The sequence below is a fragment of the Rhipicephalus microplus genome, chromosome 5, assembly GCF_043290135.1.
Source record: "Rhipicephalus microplus isolate Deutch F79 chromosome 5, USDA_Rmic, whole genome shotgun sequence".
In the NCBI taxonomy this organism is placed as follows: domain Eukaryota; kingdom Metazoa; phylum Arthropoda; class Arachnida; order Ixodida; family Ixodidae; genus Rhipicephalus; species Rhipicephalus microplus.
In genome coordinates, this window is record NC_134704.1 from 73,269,391 (window position 1) to 73,294,820 (window position 25,430).

Genomic DNA, 25,430 nt, shown 5'->3' on the forward strand with positions numbered 1-25,430 from the left:
TTCATCCACTAGAGGAGGAGGAGGAAGGGAAGAAATGAAAGGCAGGAAGGTAAACCAGACGCACGTCCGGTTTGCTACCCTGAACTGAGGGGAAGGGGTGAGGGGATTAAAGGAGAAGTTCATCCACTAGAGCTGCTTCACTAATCTCCTCTTCCCACTTTTTTTTTTGCGATAACAAATATATGTACAGTCTCGGCTGGTTTTTGCCGTCGCCGCTGCCGTCATTCACGTATATGCATATGTATACGTACATGTATATGTGTATGTATACGAGACTGTGTGAATTGCCGACCAAACGTGTATATATATATATATATATATATATATATATATATATATATATATATATATATATATATATATATATATATATATATATATATATATATATATATATATATATATATATATATATATACCAAACTAGTTGAAACTACTGACTCCGCATTCATTTTCCGAGTGCTTTCTCTCCATAACGTTGATCCCGTCCTCCGCTGATGCATATTGACTTAGGATGTCCACGAAGCGTCTCGGTGTAATTCGTGTTTTTTCATTTTCCCCGTTCTTCATTCTTCAAATTGACGAAATTCGCGAGAGGGAAAGAGCGAGAAAAATTACCTTTATTTGAGCTCAGGTGACGTTCCTTAATAGTCCAGCGCGACTTGAGCTCGGACCGCACCTGGGGCCTTGGTGACCAGCATTTGATGATCCTCGAGATTCGAGATGGACTAGACTCTCTCCCAAAACTCGTCGGAATGGTAAACTTTGAGTACTTTTACTGAGCGTCCTCTGCAGTTTTCTGCTATACGCTGAAGAGACTTTTGAAAGAAGTGAAATTGCGAAAAAAAAAAGAAATATTACATGATGAAATGCAAGGAAAGATAACTGAGCTAGGGTAGCTGTTTTGCTACCCTAACGTTGGTGATAAAATGGGTGAGATTTGAACCCTACACGTGGGTGATAAAATGGGTGACATTTGAAAAGGGAGAGAGAAAGAAAAAGAACAGGAAAAGGTGGAACATAACACAGAACACACACAGCCACTTGCAGTCTGTCACGGTGGCGCAGTACGCGACATGACCATCACAACCTCTTGTCCTAGTCTGTTTAATCGAAAAAAAAAAAAAAACCTAAGTAGGGCATTTGTTGCTTTCAACAGCGGTGCCTTGCATTGAAGGTATTCGCGAATAGTTTCAGCGGCCATTGTATATCGTCAGGCACAATGACGCAGACGCCAGGGACTTTCTCTGACCCTTATTTTGAGGAGAGTCGCACAGAATGGCATTCCGGAAGCCATCGTGCAGCTATTGTGACGTGATTTCTGGTTGGGGTAGTGTGGGAATGTGTTGACCTGCATAGCTCAGTGACCTCACCAGCTCTCAAGGTGATCATTTCTGTGCGGGATGTGGTACATTCTACTTCAGCTTGGTGTGACTAAAGGGTAATAAACACGATATGCGTTCTTCCGTAGAAACACACCATAGGACATTGGCTTTACCATGGCCCACCGTACGCAACGCGCATGTGCGTGAGGTACGGTACAACGGGCATGGATATATTCTCGCCTCGTGTATTTCGTACACTAACTCCTGAAATTGAAATACCCTCACAAACTGGCTGCCAGCGTGACCTACTAGTTTTGATTCGACTGTTGCCCACGAATATATATGGACTCCGTACATCGATAACGTTACCCGTAATGATTTTTACGGTCAAGAATCCGACACTGCATGGGTGCTCTGTATCTAGTTATGCACTTTGAACGTACGCTGACGTCATGATACTGAAAATAATGGACATGGTATCTACCATTGATCACGCTATCTAATCGAGTTGCTTACTTCCTTGGGCATTTTATCTAAAATAATTATGACGTTTATTTCTGCAGTGCCTTGAGAATCGGGGGCTGCAATCCTAGAATCAGTAATCATCATTCCCACGTTTTCCTCGTTCCTCTGTTTTGTACGGAGACTGCTCGGCCTTGGTTGATAGCGAGGTGGAGGGGACGGCTGTGCCGTGTGAATATGCGAAAAAGTACATGGTATATTCATGTAGAACGATGCATATAAAGTGCTCATATTAACTTTATTGCTTCGCCTCTTGTACAAGTATGTCTGTCGTTGAATGTTCAACATTATATTGTGAATGATGCAATTGAGTATCAAAGATATGTTTTATTTTAGTTTTCTACCAAATTGTCTGCTGTTCTCGCGCTGTCATGTACATTGCCTCCTGGTCCCAGTCAAGCTGACTATATCAGCTTTTAGCCCCGGAGTATGCTTCCACTCTGTACTAGAAGAAATAATAAAGTTGAAGTTGAAAAGCGCAATCTCACCACTGCAATATTCTTCGACAAGCGGATAAAATGATTCTGTACCTAACGAGACTCCGTTTATAAGGACGACTTTGAGAAGCATGTCACTCAATGGAAATTTCACCCTAGGCACACATGTGGAGCAATCACCTTTTAATTAGAGGCGCGACCTTGGTGACCTGGGTGCTGAGTGTGTTTGTTTATTCATTGAGGAGGCGCGCTTAAACATACTGGCAAAAAAAAGGAAAAGTGAAAAAAAAAAGATCTGTAATTTCATACGATTGCCGCTATTTTGACTGTCGAAGTTGGTGGCACTCCTCATTAGAAAAGGGCGGAGAATGCGACAATCACTCGACGAAGAAAACCGTCCCGCCCGACTGCGATTCTGCAGTTTGTAAGGATAACCCCGATAGAATTGCACAACCGCTAGCGTCACGAAAGTTATGCAACGGGAGGCACTCGCACTTTAGTGTCGCCCTGTTTCTGTTCTTCAGAGACGTCCGCATCTTTTTTCTTATATATAGAAGCCCCGGTCTAAACGCCATGCTGAATCAAAGTGTCGCGGCGTCAGAGAAGCGGCCTTGCTCAAATTCGCGGTATACTCGCACTGGTTTCCCAATTAAAGGAAAATGTGGATGAGGAGGAGGGGGGGTCATGTCCTGTCACACGAAACACGTTCGCCACTGTTTCATCATTATAATCATCCTATTTTACGTCCAAAAGAGAGCGAAGTACACTATCAAAGATCCCGAATTTACCCTGCGTTTGAGAATAATTTTTCTACAAGCTCGCTACTGTTACGTAAAACGAATTCTAGACGTTTGACGTATCTACGAACAGGTTCGGTTTCATTGAACCGAAGAGGTCGACGTACACTTAGGAAGATGAATCAAAGCTCTTTCTTTCTTTCTTTCTTTCTTTCTTTCTTTCTTTCTTTCTTTCTTTCTTTCTTTCTTTCTTTCTTTCTTTCTTTCTTTCTTTCTTTCTTTCTTTCTTTCTTTCTTTCTTTCTTTCTTTCTTTCTTTCTTTCTTTCTTTCTTTCTTTCTTTCTTTCTTTCTTTCTTTCTTTCTTTCTTTCCTTCTTTCTTTCTTTCTTTCTTTCTTTCTTTCTCAAGTGTAGTAGGCGCCGATGCCTGTCCTCCCGCAAAGCAACAACGCTTTCGAAAAGTCGATGTTATCGAGCAAAAGCGGTGGTTTTGACATTTCTGGGTTGTCGAGATTCGGCAAATCTGTCTGCAATCAGGGATGAGATTTAAAGAGTAAAGTTGGCGTCCTGTAGAGCCCATCTATATCTACGTTGATGGCACTACTGAATTTTGAAGAGACGCCAAGAAAAAGGCTGAATCGAGCCAGGTTTGTAGTTTACATGACAGCGAATCTCCCCGTCGCTTTATTAAGGAACAAATTAACTAAAGTTCCTAATGCAGTAGTTTTTCTGTTAGCAACAAACTTGCGCAGTCAGCCGGCAATAAAGCCGAGAGAGACGTATTGGAATTTAAGTGGGCTTATAGTTTTCTCTATTATTTTAATTGTAGAACTATTGAGGGAAATAAAATTGATATATAATAAAACAGGCAGCTTCTTACTGTTTAGAGTTGCACCTATACCTCTGTACCGCGGGAGTTAAAGGCACTATTCTTTATAATTGGTGTGAGTGTAAGGGGGGGGGGGGATCAAACAGCAGATCAGTGGCCGACCTGGTTCATCTATCGTTAAACTGCATGTACTTATTTCTTCCACTGTCTTTCTTGTCTCATCTTTTCGGTGCGTTAATAGGTTTTCCGAGGCCTGCTCAGCCAGTGAAATGCCGATTTCATTCCTAAATCGTCTGGTTCATCAAAAACTACTATCTCAATTACATTCTTATTTTTAAGCTACGCAGAAAAATGCGGACCTATTGTAACTAAATAATACATTAACAATAGGGTGATAGCTGGTCGAACGGGCTCTGCAAACATAAATTTGATATTGTCTAGTTCACTACGCCCTATTTGTTAATCTTCCGGTTTTGCTTTCACTGGTTTTTATTCTTCCATTTTCATTCGCTCCGGTACAATGACAATGTGTTGTACAAATATCCTTCTTGGCCTAATGCTTTTTACCGCAGAAACGCTGTGGTGTCCTGCGGAACATAACTTCTCCCTCGCAGTTATTTGGACAATGTCATAGTTATGATGACCTTGTGGTGCTTTCACAGAGCTTCCTCTTCGTTCATTTATTTGTATTCCCGTTTTCTTTCCAAAGTGCAGGATAGTCAACAGGATGTGATCTCTGGTAAACCTCCGTGTTTTGTTTTCAAACAGTGCGCACACTCAAAGACACCAACATACCAGGCATCAATTGCGTTTTCGTGTGTGCACTGTTTGAAGAGAATTCTAGAAGAACTATACGAGTAACCTAGCTGTATTTCCACCACGTAGTGCTCTCACTATGTCTTCTCTGCTCACCTTTGAATCTACGTCATCTTCCGACGTGGCTTGTACGAGGAGAGCACACATACACACAGTCATTCACACCACTCCCGCAGACTTTATCTTCACGCTTACCAGCCTAAACTGACGCGCAGGTGACAGAAGCAGCCCGTGCAGTGCGCTTGTCGACGTTGTTGTTCGTCGTATTTTACCGCGTGGCCGTTTCGGTAAATCACCATGCGGAAAGTGTTGATCCCCGCATCGTTTATTATTGATTTGATGGCATGAACTTGTAAACGCTGGAGCTGTTTTTATTGTGACGTCCAGCGGCTTCAAATTATGCGGTAACCTCGCTTGGTCTAAATATAAAAGTAAAGTAGTGTTTCTTTATTAACCTACGAAAAAATTTTTTTTAAACCACACTTCTCTAATCCTTCTTAGTTATACAGTTATAGTGTTTCTCATTCACCAATGCCACAGTAAAAATCTCATCCAGCGGATGGCTGGCCGTCCATTTATCTCCCTACGTGTCATTTATCTATGTCTTCTTTTCCCGAAAGTTATAACCATCAGTGTCTGTCACACAGATAGAATCCTTTGTTGACGCGTGTAGCGAAGTTGTACAAAATGCTTGGATCGGATGAAATGATACATCGTTTCGCATACAGTGTTGACGTGCTGTTTTGTATATGTATACATCAGAATACCGGGAAAGCGTGCGTAGAATGACGAGCTTTTGGTTATATCTCGTAACACTAGGCTTTAGAATACGTTATCGAACTTCTGAGCCCGTGTTTGCCCAAGACGACAAACTTGAGTTTTGGAAGGAAAAGTCATCTATTACTGAATCTGGTAGTGACCAGTCAGCCAATCGCGAAGAGCATTTACAAATCAAAAGCCGACCGCATTAGAGGCTGCTGTGCGTCTTTTTTTGTTCGCTTTAAAGCTAGAGCCGTGTTCGTTATGAAAATATCGCCACTGTGACATCCGCTCTTATAGAGCATTTTAAGGACGGATTTTAGTGCCGCCATGTTCGGCTGTTAATCTTTATGTTTTGCGTCTTTTGCAAGTATACAAACAGTGTTACGGTAGACGTATAAGCACACAAACAGTTGGTAGTTTGTATACACTGAATACACTTATCTTATATCTTATTATTTCATTAGTTTACATATTTTATATTATATTTGTATATATTATTATATATATTATATTTCATTATATTATATATATCGTATCAATTCATGTCGCAATGTACAAAAACAAGAAAACGTCGGCTTCACAGCCCAAGATGGCTACGCTCGTATCTATTCAATCTATGTGCTTATCGTACTTACGGTATACGCGCATACGTTTCGTCAAAGTGTTCCACGTCGTGGCATACGTTTTCTGTATGTGAAAGCACTCTGACTGCAGTGGTCCGTTATCGTTTACACGACAACACTGGCAAGCTGTTTAGAGCTAGCCCTTTGACACTTGCCGAATGAATGAATGCAAAACTTTATTACAAATAGCTTTTTTCCGGTGAAGGTGGAGCCCTCAGTCCAGGGCCCCTGTGGCCTTTGCCATCTTGCAAGCTCTGTCGATCAGCTTGAGCTGTTCTTCAGGCTTAGAGCAGGACAGCGCAGCCTCCCACTGCTCCGGTGTTGGTGTACAGTTTCTTGGCACTACCTGTGTGTGTTGGCAGGCCCATGTTACGTGGTAAAGTGTGGGGTGTTCTCTGCATAGCGGGCATTTGTTGGTGTATATTCCCGGATAGATTTTACTCAGAAGACAGAGATTGGGGTACGTATTAGTCTGCAGCTGTCTCCAGGCAACCGACTGCTCTCTGTTGGGGTCTTTGTGAGGAGGGGGGTAGATCCTCCTCAGGGCTCTTTGGTGTTCTAAAATCGCTTCATTGCGTCTAGTAACTGTGGCTGGTTCCTCGTCGTTGTGCGCCCCCCGGTCGGCGTATTCTCGGGCAATGGCGTCGGCACGCTGGTTCCTTGTCACAGTTTCATGGCCTGGTGTCCACGTAATGGAGCAGCTCGAGAAGTTGATTTTTCTTTTCTTGAGTATGCGGATGGCAGCACTGGATATGCGTCCACTGCTGTACCGTCGACACGCTTCTTGCGAGTCAGTAACTATTTATGTAGTAGACTCTTTGCTCTGGTGTGTGATGGCGAGCGCGATCGCTACTTCCTCAGCCTCGAGGATGTTGTTGCTTTTGCTTTTGATCGAAGCGCTGTTGACTTCCCTAAGTTGGTGATCAACAACGCTTACAACTGTCACGAAGTGCTCTCTGTAAGTGGTTGCGTCAACGTACAATGCGTCAGTTCTCGCCCTAAAATTTTTTTCTTGTGCTTCTGATCTGGCTTTTCTTCGAGCCTTATGAATTTCTGGATGCATGTTTCGAGGTATTGGGCTGACTTCAATGATCTGGCGAATGGCCTTTGGTATGCTCGTCGTGTTATTGATTTCTCCGCAAGCATCCCTCATGCCCAATGTCTGCAACGTATGCCTGCCCGTAGCAGTCAACATTAATCTCATTTTCTGCGCAACAAGATGCGCCTCGATGTGTTTTTGCACTGTGTTGTTTATCCCGAGTTTAAGGAATTTCTCTGTCGAGGTGCTGACAGGTAGACCAAGGGCGCACTTGTAGGCTTTTCTGAGGATTGCCTCTAATTGTTCTTTTTCCTGTGGTAGTGGTGTTTGGTACGGGACACTGTATACAATCCTACTGACCACGAGGGCCTGTACAAGCCTACAAGTGTCCTCCTCCTTCAGACCCCGTCTTTTGTTAGAGATTCTGGTGATCATCCTCGTGATTTGCGCTGTAGTGTTTGACAGCTGTCTGATGGTGTGGTCTATACGACAGTTGCTTTGTATCCACATGCCGAGAATCTTGATTCGGGACACTTCTGGAACCTTCTTCCCCCCTATATAGACGTCTATGGAGTTTTGCAGATCGTATCCTCGTCTGTAGACTCTCAGAACTTTTGATTTCTCCGGAGAGCAGAGGAGGCCACATTGACGCACGTAGTCATGAACTGTATCAGCTGCGCGTTGCAGAAGATCTAGTTTTTGGCCTAGAGATCCTCTTGTCACCCAGATTGTAACATCATCTGCGTAGATGGCAGATCTGAGTACTTCAATGTTTTCTAGGTTCCGAGCTAAGCCAATCATAACGATGTTGAACAGCATCGGCGATATCACAGAACCTTGGGGTGTTCCTTTTGTGGGCGTATCAAACGTATCAGTGCGGATGCCTCCTACACCGATTGTGGCGGTTCTGTTACTGAGAAAAGCTTTGATGTAGTTGTGTATTCGCTTTCCACAGCCTAATTTGCTAAGCCCCTCTAGCACAGCTTTATGACTGACATTGTCGAAAGCAGCCTTAAGATCCAGTGCAAGTAGTACGTTTTCGCCATATTTCGGGACATCGGTAAGCACCTCCTCCTTGATTTGTAGGAGGACGTCCTGTGTTGAGAGGCATTTTCGGAAACCAAACATGGTGTGCGGCATGAGTTCGTTGTCTTCCAGGTAGGTCTCCAGCCTATGAAGCACGATTCTCTCGTATACTTTTCCCAAACACGAAGTCAACGAAATGGGTCTTAAATTTTCCAAACTTGGAGCCTTTCCAGACTTTGGAATTATTATTATTTCCGCATGTTTCCAGTCGTTTGGAACGGTACCCTTCTCCCAATGTTTGTTGATGAATTCTGTAAACTTTGTGATAGATTTGTCATCGAGGTTCCGTATCATAGCGTTGCTGATGCCATCCTTTCCTGGCGTAGTGTTCTTTGTTGCCGACAGCATAGCATGTCGAATTTCTTCTGTGGAAATGGGTTCGTTCAGAGCGGGATTAGCTGCACCAGTGTATGCCAGGTTGCAGTCAGTATTCTTTGTATCGCCAATATAGCGCAGCTTTATGTATTCTAGCAGTTCCCGGTCTGTGCCTTTGAATTGGTGTGCAATCTTTTGAGTCGTTTTACAGGTTTCAGTCTTGGTCATGGTTGGGTTTATGAGGGCCCTCAGCAAGGCCCATGTCCTTTTCCAACCTAGTGTACCTTGTAGCTCGTTGCATTTTTGGTCCCAGTTGCGCCTTGACAGCTCCGTCGCATACTCTTCGGCTTCCCTGGTGACTGCGGCGATCCTAAGTCTCAGTTTGCGGTTGTGTTTTTGCCGCTTCCATCTTCTTAATAGTCCCCGGCGGGCATCCCAGAGGTGTAGGAGATGCTTGACCACCTCGGGCGTGTTTGTAGATAGGGTAGCTTCTCGGGTTAGTCGTTTCCAGTCTGCCTTGATTCCCGAGACCCAACTCTCAATGTCCGCAATTTCTTTATCCTCGAATTCTGCCCTAGTTTTTCTAAAAGCTTCCCAGTCTGTAAGTCAAGCCAGGCCATGTCGTTTTTTAACCGGGAGGGTTTCTATCTGGATGCGCAAAATGCAGTGGTCACTGCCAAGTGTTTCGCCGCCGTTTTCCCATCGGGCCTCCCTGACACCTTTGACAAACGCCAAGTCCGGGCACGTATCTCGGTTGATACTATTCCCCACTCGCGTTGGTTGAGTGTGGTCTGTAATGAGGCTTAGCCTTCTGCGATCAGCTTCTCTGGCCAAATTCCTGCCTTTCTGAGTTTCCTTGACATATCCCCAGCTCTTGTGCAACGCATTGAAGTCTCCAAGGATGACAAGACCCTTTTTGCCTGCTGCTTGTTCTGCCTTGCGCAGAAGGGAGCTGAAGTTGGTTTTCCGCTGGTTTGGTGGGCTGTAGATATTGAGGAGAAATATGCTTTCGTCGGTTCTTTGTTTCGTTATGATTTCAATGAGAACGTGGTCAATGTCTGTTGCATCGATGTCATGTCTAATTGCGGTAACCGCTTTGGCTACCAAAGTAGCGACCTTACTTTGGCCAAAACCCTCATAAACCGAAAAGCCAGTGAGTTTCGGTGAGCAGCCGGTTTCCTGGAGGGCGATGATGTCTGGTGGAGTTGTGCATTTATTGATGTATTGATTCAGAAGACCTTGCTTTCGACGGATTCCACGACAGTTCCACTGCCATATTTCGAGGGTTTCCAACTTGACCGAGCATTTACGGCTGTTCGCCATACTCAGGTGATGGCCGAGCGTAGGGTTTGCCTCTGGATTTTATGGCCGTGAGCTGCACTAGACGTTCTCTATCCTTGCGCGCCTAATCTTGGATGGTAGAGATGAGGTTGCCAAGATTTGCTAGGGCATTTTTTATGGCAGCCATGGTAGTTGTGAATTCCTGGCGCCCTACGATGGCTGTCAGCGTTAAGTCTGATTGGGGGTTAGCATTGGTCTGTCCTGTTCTCAGGGCCTTCAGTTCATCTATGAGATCGTTTAGTTTCTGCCGGAGTTCAGCGTTTTCTGCCCTGAGTGTCTGAATCATCTGCCTTAAATCTTTTACTTCGTCGTTAGGTGGCGCACTGCCATTCTTACCGACTATTACTGTCTGTGTATTCGTGTTGTTTGGAGCAGTGGGAGACGCAGAGAAAAAAGGCGCTTTCCTGCTCCCCATACCATCGTCTTCCTTCCTGGTGGAGGGTTTCTTCTGCTGCTTTTTCTTGTTTTCTGGAGCCTGGCGGGTCCTGGACGCCGATCTCGACCATGACCGTGGTTTTGATGCTGATCGGGACCTGGATGGTGAGCTTCTATCCCTGCTGAACCAGCGTTTCCGGGCCCGGCCGCGTCCATCGGCGCCTTGTGCTCCGGCGGCTGTTTGCTCTTTTGTTCTTGGTCGTGGGCTTCTCGGTCTCCTGAGGCGTTCCTTGCACTCCTTCGCCCGCGTAGGGTGCGCCTCCTTGCATAGTGCGCACCGGGGCTCACAGGTGTGTCCGTCCTCTGTGACTGGCTCGGTGCAATTTGAGCAGACAACAGCGTCTGGTGTTGGGCATACGTTTGCCCTATGCCCTGGCTTGAAGCATATATAGCAAACTTGCCGCGATGATCGATAGAGGTAGCACCGTGTTTCACTACTGTAGTAGTAAACATGGCGCGGGACGATCTTGCCCTCGAAGGTAATGACGACACTTTGGAATTTTCCAAGCATTCTTGCGTAAAGTATTTTCACTCCTTGGGTACGCACCCGAAGATGGGTTAGTAATTCGGTTGGCGTGGTCCCGGCGTCCAGTCCGTGAATCACACCCTTGCACGAGTTGTCCGGCGCGGCTACGTAAGCCATCACTGCATAGTCTTTTGCCCCAAAACGTAGACTTCGAAGGCCCTGCACAATGTTGGCGGTCTCCATGCTTGGCGTGCTGATTATGGCGATGTTGGATTCATTGCGCAGCCGTATAAGCAGGTTGCCTTCGTTGCAGATGTCTGGGTTACCACATGCCATAGTTATAGCGCGCGCCATCTGATGCGTGCTTAATTGACTGATGTTGAGCCCATCCCTCGGTCTAATGATGACCTTGAAGTCGGTTTTCGGCAGTGGAGGCAGTTTCTCTTTTCGAAGAGGATTCCCTTTCTGTTTAGGTTGGCTCGACGCTGATTTGTCGACCGCTTCGGCCCCGGTCTCCGGAACGGTGACCAGCCTTGAGTTGTGGTACGTTGCAGTGAACCATCCCCCGTTGTCAAAAGGCTTCTTTTGCGAGACGCTGGTAGCATTTTCTCCGCCTTGGGTTTTTTCTTCGATCGATGTCGTGGCTCCGGTTGACGCAGCCGCGTCGTCGTCAGCCATTCTCGCGCGTTGCGCGGAAACGCGAGTAGCGTTTCTTCGGGCCAACGGCCCGACGCCGCTTAGGCTTAGAGCAGCGTTCTTCGCCTTGGATCTTCAAACAAGCAGACTTCAGGAAATATGGACTTACGGTTAAAAACCGGTTATCCACCGACTGAGCTTGATTAGTAGAAAACGGTCCAGTACTTCATAGGTGGCGGCGATGAGGTTTTCCGGGTGAGATGAGGCGTCGAGGCGGGAGCTCACGCGAAGCACCTCACACTTGCCGAAGCGACCAAACTGAACGCTCTCCAGGGGCCATAACAGCAAAGAAGAAAACATGGTGCATCTATAGGCAATACAAGAATAGTGAAGAGGGAGACATCACCTCTTCATAGCACCATGCTGACTGAACAAAATGTATACACGAGACCCGCACACTGTACTACAGCGGTATAACCTCCTGGCCCGTTGATTTTTACGGTCCCGCCTTTATTCCCGTCCGCTGCTTTTTAACAAGAGACCACCTTAGGGGAAAACTTCGTGTATCTTACGGTTCATGTTATAACTCTGGTTTATCCTATATAAAGGCAAACGCCATGTCAAACATTACAATCGGTTTCATCTCTTACAAACAGCTCCACAGCGTAAAAACTTTGGTTTCCTGAGCGCAGACTCTCATCCGCGTCCTAACTTGCCACTCACGTCCTTCGTACTTATAGAGCTGCTCTCTCTCTCTCTATCTCTCTCTCTCTCTCTCACTCTCTCTCTCTTTAGATTCACTGGTTTATGACCTCCAGGAGGCCACTTTGATGCGCACAGCCCAGGCTGGCGATGTACTTACTGTACACGCGGCGGCAGCAGCGGCGGATGCAATTCGCTGATCGATGGAAGTGGTGTATATGGCTACCTACTCTAGCCTTTCGGTTGATTCTTCCTGCTCCTCTTTACCCACGCCGGTTTCTTCGAGGTTAAGAGGCGAGTGTCCCGCAAGAAGATATCGGCCGCAGCATAACTCCGCAGATCCCTCCTACTCCTTGCCCTTCCCCATTTTATCGACATACAAGGCGAACGATATTGAGCGGCAAGATGCGGTTCATGAAGCTTTCGGTGACGGAGAGGAAACGAGGGTGTATTTCCCGTACGCCCCTTTAATTCTCTTTCTTTCTTTCACTCTTCCAACTGCCAGCCAAGAGTCCCTGGCTCAGCCGCAGTTCGGCATCGGCGTCGTAAAGTGCTCACCCCGGTGCTATGGGAAAGGAAAGGAGCGATGGGGCGCACTGAACGTCGGGGAAATCGCTAGCCGTAGTTCCGTACACCCTTCCTCACTAAATGTGCGCTACACTCGCGAGTATGCGGTGATCAGTATCGGCGCCGTTTCCAGGAAAAACCGAGAGTCGCGAAACCCTTTCAACCAAGACCACTCCGCAGAAAAGAACGCACGGTTGGCTGGTGCCCACACAAAATTGACCAATCATAATCGCCGATGAATGCAGTGTAGATAAAAAAAAAGCCTAGTATAGAGGAACGGAAACTCTCCTTACGTCACGTTCGTCTGGATGATTCCGCAGCGCCGATTGGCGGATGTCCGTTCGGGCTTCCGCAACGCTGTACGCTTTTAAGAAGGCAGCGTCCAGAGGAAGCTGCTATCCGGAGGGAGCGGGTAACCTTAGAGGGACCGAGAGTGGATTGCGAGGAAGACGGGGAAGCGGGTTAAGCATGGTTTCTGGGATTTCTCTGACCTTCGCTCGGCTCGACCGACGCGGGAGGCGTCTTCCTCGGTTTCTTTTTATCGCTCCGTGTCACATTTAATGGGAACGGAGAAGCCGGCGGATGACGGAAGGGGATCTTCGACCTCTCTTGCGAGCCCGAGCAGCCTCCTTCCGAGACCCGCGCGCTCTCTTCGCCTCTCGGCTGGCCCTATTTATTAATATAAAATATCCCACGACGCGAGACTCACGGCGGACCGCTTGTGTAAAACTCGTAAAACCAAAGTTTATCGGGCGACCCTTCTCCGGGCCGCACGGTGAGTTTCAGGTCCCCGAGTCCCGTGCATAGAAGTGAAACTATAACCGGTGCTATAACCGGCACTATGCGGAAGAAACGGTGAGAGATCTGAGCGACAAGAATGACGAAAAAACATGTATAAACTGGTGAATCTAGCGACAAGTACAAAAAAGTTGTAGGACCGTAAGACTCACGCAAACGGTATGACCCGTATACATCTTACTGTAACAAAAAAAGGTGTCGTCAAAGGTTGTATCGTAAAGAAGGTCGATCGGACGTGTGTGTTTGTTATTTGTGTCTGCGTGCCTGCGCACGCTTGTACTTACGTTCTTTCTTAGGATTTAAAATTTTCATTTATTTAAACATATTTCAGGTGTTTCGAGTGTCTTTGCGTTGCCGTGTAAGGCGCCGCACAGCGCAAACACCGGCGTTCTTGGTTTACGACTAAGTTGGTTCTGTCGCGCTCTTTTTTCAAAGACAGATAAGGCGAAACGCTTTACCCATTTCCCACGGTTGTGTATTTCTTTTCGGGTTTGTTCACTGTATTTTTCGGGCGTTTTCTTTGGGCACATGTTTCGGGTAAACAAGACACGCCTCTGCCCGGCACGCCTGTCCCCCGTGTGTAATGCGACTCGATTGCCGCGCAGCGAGCAAACGCTCTGTGTCGCTCTAAACGCGTTTGGTTTACTTTCTTTTTTTTTCTACTTTGTGTCCGTTTACGAAAAGCTTGTTCGCGCTACGTCATTTCGTAATTTTTCACAATACTTGACGCTTTCGTCAAGCTACACCGATGGTTTCTCCGTCTCAATACAAAAGCTTGCTGTCGTAAATAAATGTCGTGTGTTATCTTTGCCCTCCTTTCGTTTCCTTAAGAACGCTTCTGCTCCTTTACTTCAGGTTGATGCGCGTCTTAAAGAGCGCTGTACCGTGAGAATGCACTCATACACAGAGTAATAGCTGATGATGCGACTTTCTTATGGTCCCTCCGCTTTCCTTAATTTAAGTTAGTAAGTCTTGGTACGAATATGGATTGGGTTTCTGTGATATATTGTAACCATACTGCTGCCTCGTTTCTATTGCACAGGTAGAGGGAGCCAATGCCTCCGCCAAACCGCTTCCAAGACATTCGCCGCTATGGTTGAATCTCCGAGCAACCCGACAGCTGTCAAGTGAGTATCCTTTACCGTTATAGCACGCTTAATCTTGACAACTTAGCTTTTTGTAGTGCCCCAGTGGCACATTACGGCGAAATCAGCTGCAGACGAGACGAGACATTTGCACTCTGAAATGTGATGTCAGACGCCGAACCGGCTGTTTGCTTTGCTTTAGGCGGTTGTTCGGTGAGTGACAAAGACAGAGAATATAGCAACGTTTGATCGCGTGTATATTTCTGTCTTGCGGTAATTTGCTGCAAATTTAACTGCAGGTATTTGCTCAGTTAGTCAGCGCGGGAAAAATCAACAGGCGTTTAATACCTGAACTAAGTAGACGTAAGGCTCTTGTGTTATGTCTTCGTTATTGTGTTGTCTTCATGACGACGCTCTGTCGCGCTAGTATCGGAAAGTAAAATGTGACAGCCTCTTTCTAGCAAACTATCCGCGGCCCTCCTGGAAACAAGATCTCTTCAGGTCACGTGTAGGCAACATATCTTTTTCTGAAGCGTCCATAAATATTCTCCGTTCAGGACACAGCGTCTTGCAAAAACAGATTAAGTAGCCTGCATCATGAACTACATTGCATTCAGTGCCCGACGTTGAACATCTGCGCAGGTGTGCCGGCCGATCTTGTTTTTTTATTTGGGTGACTTTCGAGTCCGTGATTACGCTTAAGTCACACCGTGTTCAGTCTTGCCTTGCAATTCACTGATATTGTAATTAATGGATGAGCATAGCTTAAAAAAAAACGTCGATTTTCTTTGCAGTATATATATATATATACAAGATTAGAATCACTGCTTTCTAATACGGCCGATTACGTACTGCCGCGCTATCGAAAAATCATGTTCCGCAGCCATCGGTGGCCCGCAGGAAAGCTTCTTTTCACGTAAAATTTCCAAACGCACTAAACATTTAAATTAGGCAGGTCCCACGTACCACGAGAATCCATGTAATGCGAGGCGTGCGGAGGGAAGGTGATGGTGATGTAACATTTTTTTCATTTTGAGCGAGACGTTACGAAATTACGCTAAGCATATGTAGAATTGTTACACTCACAGACAAGATGTTAAATAGTCGGATACGTTTTATATAATAAGTTGTTTACAGTAGCGTAACGATTCCAAGAGCAACAAGGGTATTAACAACACTAGAAGTTGTAGGTTGACGCTCGGCACGTGTGCTTGTGAGGACGGTAGCCTTGGGTAGTGATAGACCAACTTCAGTGGATGGCGCCTAATACAATTGACGCTAACCCGACGTGACGCCTATATCATTGGAGTACATACGTAATATTTATAAAATTACACGGGCAGCACTGCAACTACAACTGATATTTCACCACCATTACTCCTACATGGGCTCTTTAACCAAAATATTTCCGTGTACATCGTGATGTGGCTCTTAGGCTGAACACTTGATTGCCGCGCAACATGCTTGGATTTGATTCATGCTGGGACCATAACATTTATTCTTTTTCATTTGTTGGGTCAACGCTGCCGCTCTCGGTTTTCCTTAATGCTCTCACATATAAATTAACAATGTCTGCTCTCGTCGTTTCTCGGTAGAGAACTGTGAGACACCCGAGAATATTCTCACCCAATTCCCAACGATACGCGAAGTTCTCTTCAAACGCCATTCATGACAAACACTTGGTGCCTCCCGACCAAGGCGGAAAAGGTCGTATGAAAGTAACCGCACCATTTTTTGTAGCAAGGTATAAGCGAACATGAATGGACGGCCGTTTCGACAGTGCCTAACCATTTGCAGCTTCATTTAATGCAATATATCTTCGGATAAATAAAGTCACTTTTCAATCCATTCCAAATTTGAATCGTCCATTTCACATTTAATTAACTCCCCCATATCTATTGCACATAGGAATCCTTCCATTCAATTTTATTATTTCTTAATTGGTTCACCTAATTCAGATTTTGTTCTGCGTACGGGCCGACCTCTCAACACGAGAGCGTTCAGAGGTCGTCCCATGTGAGAGGTCTTTAACGCAATAGTGTTGAAAAGGTCGTTCCACCGAAATTTTAGTGTCGGCGTCTGTAGTTGTGAGCGTAAAATCATCTTTTTGAGACCTTAAACTCTACATATCAATCAATAAAAAAATCATCTTATGCGTGACCCAAAAAATCGACAACGATGTAAGTAAGTAAATTCCTGGATTGAGTGGGGATCGAACCCGGACCTTTTGCGTGTCAATCGGGTGTTCTCCAATACAGCCACGCGTATGCTTGTGAATGCAGTAAAAATAACGTCCTCTGTTTGGAAATTCAGTGATTGATTGATTTATATGTAAGGTTTAACGTCCCGAAACCACCATATGATTATGAGAGACGCCGTAGTGGAGGGCTCCGGAAATTTTGACCACCCGGGGTTCTTTGACGTGCACCCAAATATGAGCAAACGGGCCTACAACATTTCCGCCTCCATCGGAAATGTATCCGCTGCAGCCGGGATTCGAACCCGCGACCTGCGGGTCAGCAGCCGAGTACCTTAGCCACTAGACCACCGTGGCGGAGCGTTGGAAATGCAGTGAAAGTAACTTTCATGCTTTACAAACAGACGTGTCCTGTATACGTGCTTCACAATAGAACACAATATATTGCAGTACTATTGCGTGGTACAAGCGTACATTACCATTGGGCGTCTAAACATGGGATTACCATTATGACATCATGGTTTAAAGCCAGTCCCCCTGTATGAAAGACACACACGTTACTGCACCTATTCCCTTAAGGTCACGTTCTGGTTGCATAGTAAGTTCGAAAACATATTGTGCACTAAGTCTTTGAAGTCTGCACTGGGGATGGAATATCGCTACCACGTTTAACTCTTAAAAGAGAAACATAAGGACCCTCCAATTTTTATGCCACAATTTTCATTTCTATCTTCTTTTCTGCGTATTAGTTACTGCTTCACACAAAGCTCTGCTATGACGGCGAGAGCAGCTGAACGCTTTAAAATTATTGCTGGTATCGTTTAATGGCTTTACTGGCAGACTATGGTGCGAAGCGCGTCTTGTCAAGATCAACTACGGGCAGTCCAGAAGGTCCGCGATGACGCCACAAGGCTCGGCCTCACGGTATACCGACGTGGACGCGGCTCGCCTCGGTCTGAAAAGACCGGGCTGCAGGACGCTAATAAAGTTTTGTGAATGGATGAATCGTTTAATACACCCATTGAATAAGCTAGAACCTATAGCCATATGCAGTTTCGCTATAAAAATGAAGCCTTGCCGAACGGCTACATGTAATTGCGCGGCAAGTCAGGAGCGACTAGTTGATGAAAACGCGAACGAAATATCGCTCCGTATTTGTCTCTTGCGCACGTGACGAGTGGCTTCACCGCACATCCGTTCATCTTAATGGCGGCCTTACGTGCAACTCTGCTCCCTGTGGGAGCACATACAGGGACATTGTAGCATGGCTCAGTGTCTTTGTATATGGCTTTGAACTGGCTTGAAACAAAGAAAAGTGAGGCGATGATTAACGGGTGGCCCTTTTTAAGCGATGATTCAAAGCCTGCGTGGCACACACGCCCCCGGCGTTGTGAAAATGGTTCGGCAACGATTTTCTTTCGGCAACCGTTTCAAGGCGTCGGCCCCAAGTTTTGATGAGGTGGAAGAGTTGGAAAGGAGAAACAAGATCAAAGAAGAAAAAAAAAGACATCGAGGAGGAAGATCAATACCATGGGATTCGTAGAAAGACATATCGCTGTTCCTTACGCTTGGATATCATTTACACTTCTCGGTCGTCCTGACTTCGCACTCTTCGCTTGAACCGGAAGGGTAAGTGGTGACGAGAGAATCGACCGAAACGACGAAGGGAAATGACGAGAAAAATAGAAGAAATAAAGTTTCAGGCCCGCAAATGATGCAAGAGAGTGTCGTGACCCCACACTCCTTCGAAATTTTGTGTCGCTTACTTTTCAACCTTTTGAAGTCGTGTTGTTGTACTCACACAGGCTTCCATCCGAATCGCGCTGTGATGCATCGCTCGTTGGTGGGGGATGGGCGAAGTGCTCGCACACTAATGCATCCGTACGCGAGTAAAACACACACACACATGAACCAACAGAAACAGACGCTATACGAAAAGTAGTTTTGGAAGAACCGCTCCGTCGTTTCGTTACCTCCGCTTGCGGAAACAGAAAATTCCTCTCACTCAGGAAGCAGAGGAAATCATTCGCTGCGTTCTTGGTATATATGAATTAAGCGCTCTCACCGGTAACTTTCCGCTGCCATGAAGGAAAATATAGGCGCAATAAAAACTGGTTGTTCTTCCCTTTATAGGCCACAGTTCCCAAACGTTTGCTTTCACATGGCTGTGCAGTGCACAACCCAGGCACACAGCAGAACCAAATGTCTGCATACATTTCACAATGAAAACATGATCTGAAGCAGTGTCGACGGGCGGAACAAGAAACAAGTACAGTGTACAGTACGCGACTGACGAATGCATGACGCAAGCACAGAGTGATGCTGTAAAACAAGGAGAGGTGTCACGCAGCCGAAAACACGTATAATTCGAACTAACATCACAGACGATGAAGGGTATAAGTTACTGCGATGATAGGCACAGGTGTATTCTTTGTCTGTGTGAGAAAACAAATTGCAAATGTTTTTGCTAAAGCTCACAGGGTGTCATCTTGCCAGCGAAACGTGCGACATGGGTCGACGTTTTATTGACAGATACTGGATTTCAAATGCGAAAGCGTTAGCGACAAAGTTAGAAAAAAAAAACAAGAGTGGATGACGCAGACGGTGAGGCAGAAAGAGAGAGAGAAAAAGGAGAGGATAGAAACCGTTCAATGTTCCTGGGATTCCAGACATACCACCACCAGAAAAAACGAAACAAAAGTATGTCCCTGCTTCGAGCAAGCTATCCGGAAAATCATCCTTTGCAAAAAATCTTCCCCTCGTGGCTCTATTTTTTTTTACCGTTTTTGTTCATAGCATTTTTGTGAAATCCTGTGACCAAAACGCATAGAGAACGTGGCAGAAGAGCTGCTCATGTGCGGTGTTTCGCTATACGCCATTTGCGCAGCAGATGTCGGAACGATATTCGCGCGCTTTAACGAACACTACTAACTGTGTAGTACACACATTTCGCAATCGCGTTGCCATTCTCTCTCATCCTCGGTCGTGTGCTTGCTCTTGGGGGGCGGTAAATAACAACTGTATAAGGTAGCATGGCGGCAGTTTTTGCAACAGTGATTAAGAAACTAGTCGTCGTGCTGTAGCGAAGACGACGGGAGTGACGAATCCAAGTACCAGGAGGGACCGATAAAAGCGAAAAACAAAAGGTCGCTGGGTTGGGTGGCTTCATTAAACTGTGCCCTTCATTTAGTGCCGGCGTCGTCGGCAAAACCAGTTCTCCGAAGTCTGAAACGCTTCACAAGGGGTGATGTGTGCGTTGTTTGTTGCGGAGCAGAGGCTTCAATTCACAAGTTCACTTTTTATGGTCAGTTTCGGGCAGTGTTGGGTGTGGCGTAGTGAGGCGTCTGTAGCACCTGACCTGCACGCCCAAGAGTGATATCTATCGATAATAATGAACTGATGATGAGAGCCGTAGTCAGTCAGAGTCCTGAATGAATTGTTGCGTAGACATTGGGGTCGGCAGGATTTATTCAAGGGGAGTTCAGCGATTGATTGATTGATATGTGGGGTTTAACGTCCCAAAACCACCACATGATTATGAGAGACGCCGTAGTGGAGGTCTCCGGAAATTTAGACCACCTGGGGTTCTTTAACGTGCACCCAAATCTGAGCACACGGGCCTACAACATTTCCGCCTCCATCGGAAATGCAGACGCCACAGCCGGGATGCGAACCCACGACCTGCGGGTCAGCAGCCGAGTACCTTAGCCACTAGACCACCGCGGCGGGGCGAGTTCAGTGAATATTTAGTGTATGAAAAAACAACACTAAAATACGCGATTCAAGGAGTTGGTGGAACGTTGCTCGAATTTCGAAAAAAAAAAGTTACGTTGGCTGAACTGTGCGCAGACGTATCCATAAAAGTGTTGCCGCTTTGGCAACAAAAGATGGCTCTACAAAGGTATGGTCCAAGTCATCGACAGTATATCGATTGGTTTTGACTATTCACTCATGAGAAACTTGGACGACGTTTGAGCTTTGCTTTCAAGGGTAAAACGCGACAACATAATAGGCCTTCGTGCGCGTCGCCTTGGCAGTTGATAGCATCGATTCTTTTCTCGATGCCTCCGTCAACCATGTCATGAGGAAACGAATGACTACATTCATAACATTGGCCAATTCAAGCTATTTTTGAGTGACTACTGTTCCCGGTTCGCAATGGTTTTTTCTTTTGCGAATCAATGAAGGGCCAAATATGCGTTCGTAAAACAACGCATGATCCTATACGCATGCAGCTACCCACTTTGTTGGTGCTTTTGCACCAGGTGCACATATATAATTAAGCATGCCTGAGCGCTTTGTAATGGGTGGGCCTTCAAGACATCCATTCGTAGAGCGATTCGCGTGTTTTGGCGCCTGACGTGATTATACGCTTGTGGCACTCAATATCAGATGCTTTAAACAGACCCTTTCCACTAGATAAATGTGTTTTTTTTTAAAGCAGTTTCAAGCAATAACGTGCACGTTCTGCGGTATAAGTGCTTATCACGCAAACTGCGTGAAAGTTATCTCTACGTGTTTATTACCTTGGCATATAACCACCACACTGATATCTTCATATAACGATGTATAACACAGAGGCATGAAGAAACAACAAGCGAGAACACCCACACAGGAGCGATCCAGAGCGTCATCGGATACGGCTAGCCCGCTCTCTGCCGACGGCTTGCTAACTGTTGCTATACAACGGCTTCTAACCGAGCTTCTTTCAAAGAGTGGTTTATTATCACTATAATATCACCACAAAACAGATATAACTGCAAAATTACGCAACTTCAGGGTTTCGTGCGCAGCAACGAAGCAGCCATTTAGGAGAGGCAGCCAGCACAGCATCGTTGCAATGCCCGCTGCTTGCGGGATCGAATCCCAGCCACGGCGGCTGCATATTCGTTGGAGGAAAAAAATGGTCGAGGCCAGTGTACTTGAATTAACACTTTGAAGGACCCAAGGTTGTCCAAGCTTCCGCAGCCCTTCACTGTGGCGTCTGTAATCGACACGCCGTAGTTTTGGGACGTTAAACCCAACGAATTATCATTAAGTTAAATGGAATGGTAACTTTGAGCGTTTCTGGCTAGCGCGCTGCACAGAAGGAATGAATCAATCACCCGACTTGGTGATCGTTCATCAGTAGCTGTGCAGTACATGAATGAATCACGTTGTACATGTCTGACTCGAAGCGCTGCTAAACATTCGGAAAGCATCGTGATGCGAGGTCTTTCCTTTATTTTTTTTGGGGGGGGGGAGAAGGAAATACCCCTGTAATTTTTAGATGAGGTCCTTCCTTGTCATGACCGCTTAGTCACTTAGTGGAAGGGTGTTTGTCGAGTGGAAGTTACGCATGAATATTCTTGTCGCACCGGAATGGCCAAGAGTGTGGCATGCAGTTTACGGAACTGTATAAATGCGAATAAGCAATTTATATGTAGCACTGCCTATGCTACTAGAATAAATATGTGTTCTAGAAGCCAAAGCTCCATCGACTTAGTGCGAGATCACTATAAGTAAAGAAGACCACGAGACCTTGGCCCATGGTCTCGCGCATGCACAAGGGCACGCAAGCCCAAACGCACCCACACTTCCCGAGCGTTTGTTAACTGCCAGCGCCAGTTCGTCAACTGTGTGTTTAGACACTAAATGTTCATTTTTTTTTTCATTTTCTAGCTCCAGTTCTTTGTTTAATCAATTTTATCTTTTATTCCCCGCTTCCCCCACTCCACATGTAGGCTAGCCAACCAAGCTAGCGCTTGGTTAACCTGCTGTGATTCCCCATTCCTTTTTTTTCTCGTTCTCTCAATTGTTCGAATTATTATTCACTACAGTGTTCCAGCCGTCAATATGGTACCCACAACCAGTGCCGTAGCTTCTCTGTGCTGCATGGCACTATAAGCAAAAGCGAGTCTGAGTGAAGCCCTCGGTGCGCTCTTAATCAGTTCCTGGTAAAAGGTTGTCTGTATTCAGCACACCAGGCGAGAAATGTCCAGTTTCCTGGCTATATCCAGCACTTTATGCGGCACCTGATTAAGACTGTATACACATATGTAGTCTCCCTCCCATGAATCGTCTGTCAGTTTTGTTTGTTTCGTCCACCCGGCGCAACGCGTCGCTGCCCTCGTTCGCACACATCCGCAATGCTTCTGGGAACGAAAGTTCCTTCCCTATGCGCCCGTCCTTTTTTTTCTCCTTCTTCCCATACAATTTACACATCACTCGACCAAGATGGTCGTGCGCGTCGTGCATTGTTTGCCCTGCCGTGCTTCATCTTCATTTGGCGCAGTGGCCTGCGTGGGACAAGTTTGGAGAAAAGATCCTGGGGAGGAGGGAGAGCGCGGGCGGATGAAGAAACATCCCGCCTCTCCTCCTTGCGCCCCTTCACCCTCCACACCTTTTCTCTCCTATTTGTACAGAGAGGGCCGGAATCTATACCCACTTGTGTGGCCCCAAGCGGCCGCCTAGCAAAGTCGTTTAACTTCGTTTATTCTGATTAGGCCAGCGCTGCCATTCCGAGTGGCCTTTTCCCATTTTTTTTCTCGCTAACAGTTTCTATATATCGATATATTAGGAAGGCGAGTGAGGAGAGAACGGAGATTTATCTATATATTAGGTTCTATCAATCCGGCTTAATAATTTAGGGCACGTTTGAAAAAGTCTTTTTTTTTTACTCGCTTTGAATTTTCGATCGGTTTAGTGAGGTTTTTTTTTTAATTTTTGTTGTACTCGTTTACATCAGCAAGAGAAGCTCGCGATCTCAGGACTTGAGATAGATTTATGAAATAATGTGATATTTGTTTCACTTCTTCTTTTAAAGCTCGAAAGTGACTTTTGAACGTGTTGTACATTCGCGAGTTCCGTTCAAAACAGTTAAAAAAAAAGCTAATCTCGTAATACGAGACATTTCGTGCTGAAAAAAAAATATAACGCAACGTATTGTCTTTAAAAATAAAGTAGTAACACCTTAAAGATGGTAAAAGCTACACCACCGCCACCACCGTAAGAGAAAACGAAACAAATAAGGGAACAAATAACAGAAATCGAAGGCATAAAAGATCGAATCTTGAAAGGAGACACTCTTCTGCCCTGGTGACCCTTTTTTGCAAGAAAATGACAATACTAATAATAACCAACGTATACTAATAGTAAGTCATGGTACCATAACTACGATGCCTATGATGATGCTTGCTTGTGGCGCTACAAAGTTTCGATGAGTGTGTGAGTGATTCTTGAGAAGAGGGAAACGGCACCTTATTTCTGCCTGCACACGGCATCGGGGCAGCATACTCCAAGGGTGGACTTTATATGCGTTCTGGACATGATCATCGAGGCTAATGGACATAACAGCCGCATGATCGACCGTCTGAGTTCCAAGGCGGAAGGGGTCATCCGACTAATCTCACGCATTTCGAACAGTCGGTGTGGCCTTCGAGAGGACAACCTCCTCAGACTATTCCATGCATTCTTGATGAGCCACATAAGCTGTGTCGCACCTTAAGTTGAAAAACGTGGCGCAAGGTTGCCAATGCGAAGAACGAGAAGAGACAGAAAGAGCGCCTGTTTCTTCTGTCTTCTGTCTTCTGTCTCTTCTCGTTCTTCTCATTGGCAACCTTGCGCCACGTATTTCAACTTAATATGTACCAACTAGCCCAACATAACGTACTGTGTCGCATCTATGCACAGGCGGCAACACCATGAGAGAAATTATTTGGACATCCTCATTAGGAAAAGCATCAAGAAAGTTCTTGGCATTTCTATGCGCACAGGCACTGAAAACCTTATGAAACTTGGAGTCCACAATTAGCTTGAAGAAGTTATCGAGGCTCAACAAACGGCACAGGTTGCCAGGCTTTCGATCACACCAGTGGGGAGACAGATCCTGGATGACACAGGAGTCAACCCCGGTCGCTGTAAGTGTGAAATACGCCACTTGATTATATACGCCCTCGCATTAAAGTGTGTCCTTTTCCACAAAATATGCACCCACAGTACAACGTGGGCAGGTGAATCGCTCGAGCGTCCTCTCTTTTAGCTCAAGCTCACACCCATGCACTCGCCTGTTTCATGCTTTGTCGATGCCACCCAGTACGGCGTTTCCGCTCACTTTGCAGTGGTATCCGAAGATACTAAGATTCAGGTTTTATCCTCAGCGTCAGTTCGAACCACTTCTCAGTAAGGGAACACATGGCCATTGCACTGGCTTTCCTTGATCCACAAAGAACTGATGTTCATACGGACTCTCCGCCGCTATAGGGCCTTCGCTTATTGTTCCGTGTGCAAGGAAGTTTTTCAAACTCTCGCTCACAAAGAACTTACCCACCACACTACTATTTGGTTCCCTGCTCACCTTGGCTTGAAGGTTGGGGGCCTTCCCAATGTCAGCTAGCTAGCCCACTACAAGGCGCAAGGCTTCACTTACCGCACGGGGACTTGTGCCTATCAGACAGATGAATCAGCCTCCAACCTTCATTTTAGGGACATTTTGACTACCTTCATTGAGATCACAAAGCACAATCAATTAGGCCGTAGGTACTTTTCATTGACACATGAAAAGTTATACAGGCCACAGCCAACCTCCCTTCGTATGCTTCAGACGGGAACATACCTAGCCTCGTAACATATAGTCATTACTCCGACATTTCAGAACTTTTTCCGGACTGCCACAATCGCAGTGATTTCAACCACATGCTCTGGAGGTGCCCCTCTTTACAAAGGAAAAACCAAG

General features: G+C 45.9%; 1 protein-coding gene across 1 annotated transcript in view; it reads left to right on the forward strand.

Annotated features, from left to right (window-relative positions):
- LOC142817836 (uncharacterized) overlaps positions 1-25,430 on the forward strand; it is a 227,494-nt gene that overhangs the window by 125,963 nt on the left and 76,101 nt on the right. Inside the window, exon 2 of the mRNA XM_075895687.1 lies at positions 14,478-14,562. The gene's annotated coding sequence lies outside the window, so the exon portion shown is untranslated. The remainder of the gene's footprint in view (positions 1-14,477; positions 14,563-25,430) is intronic.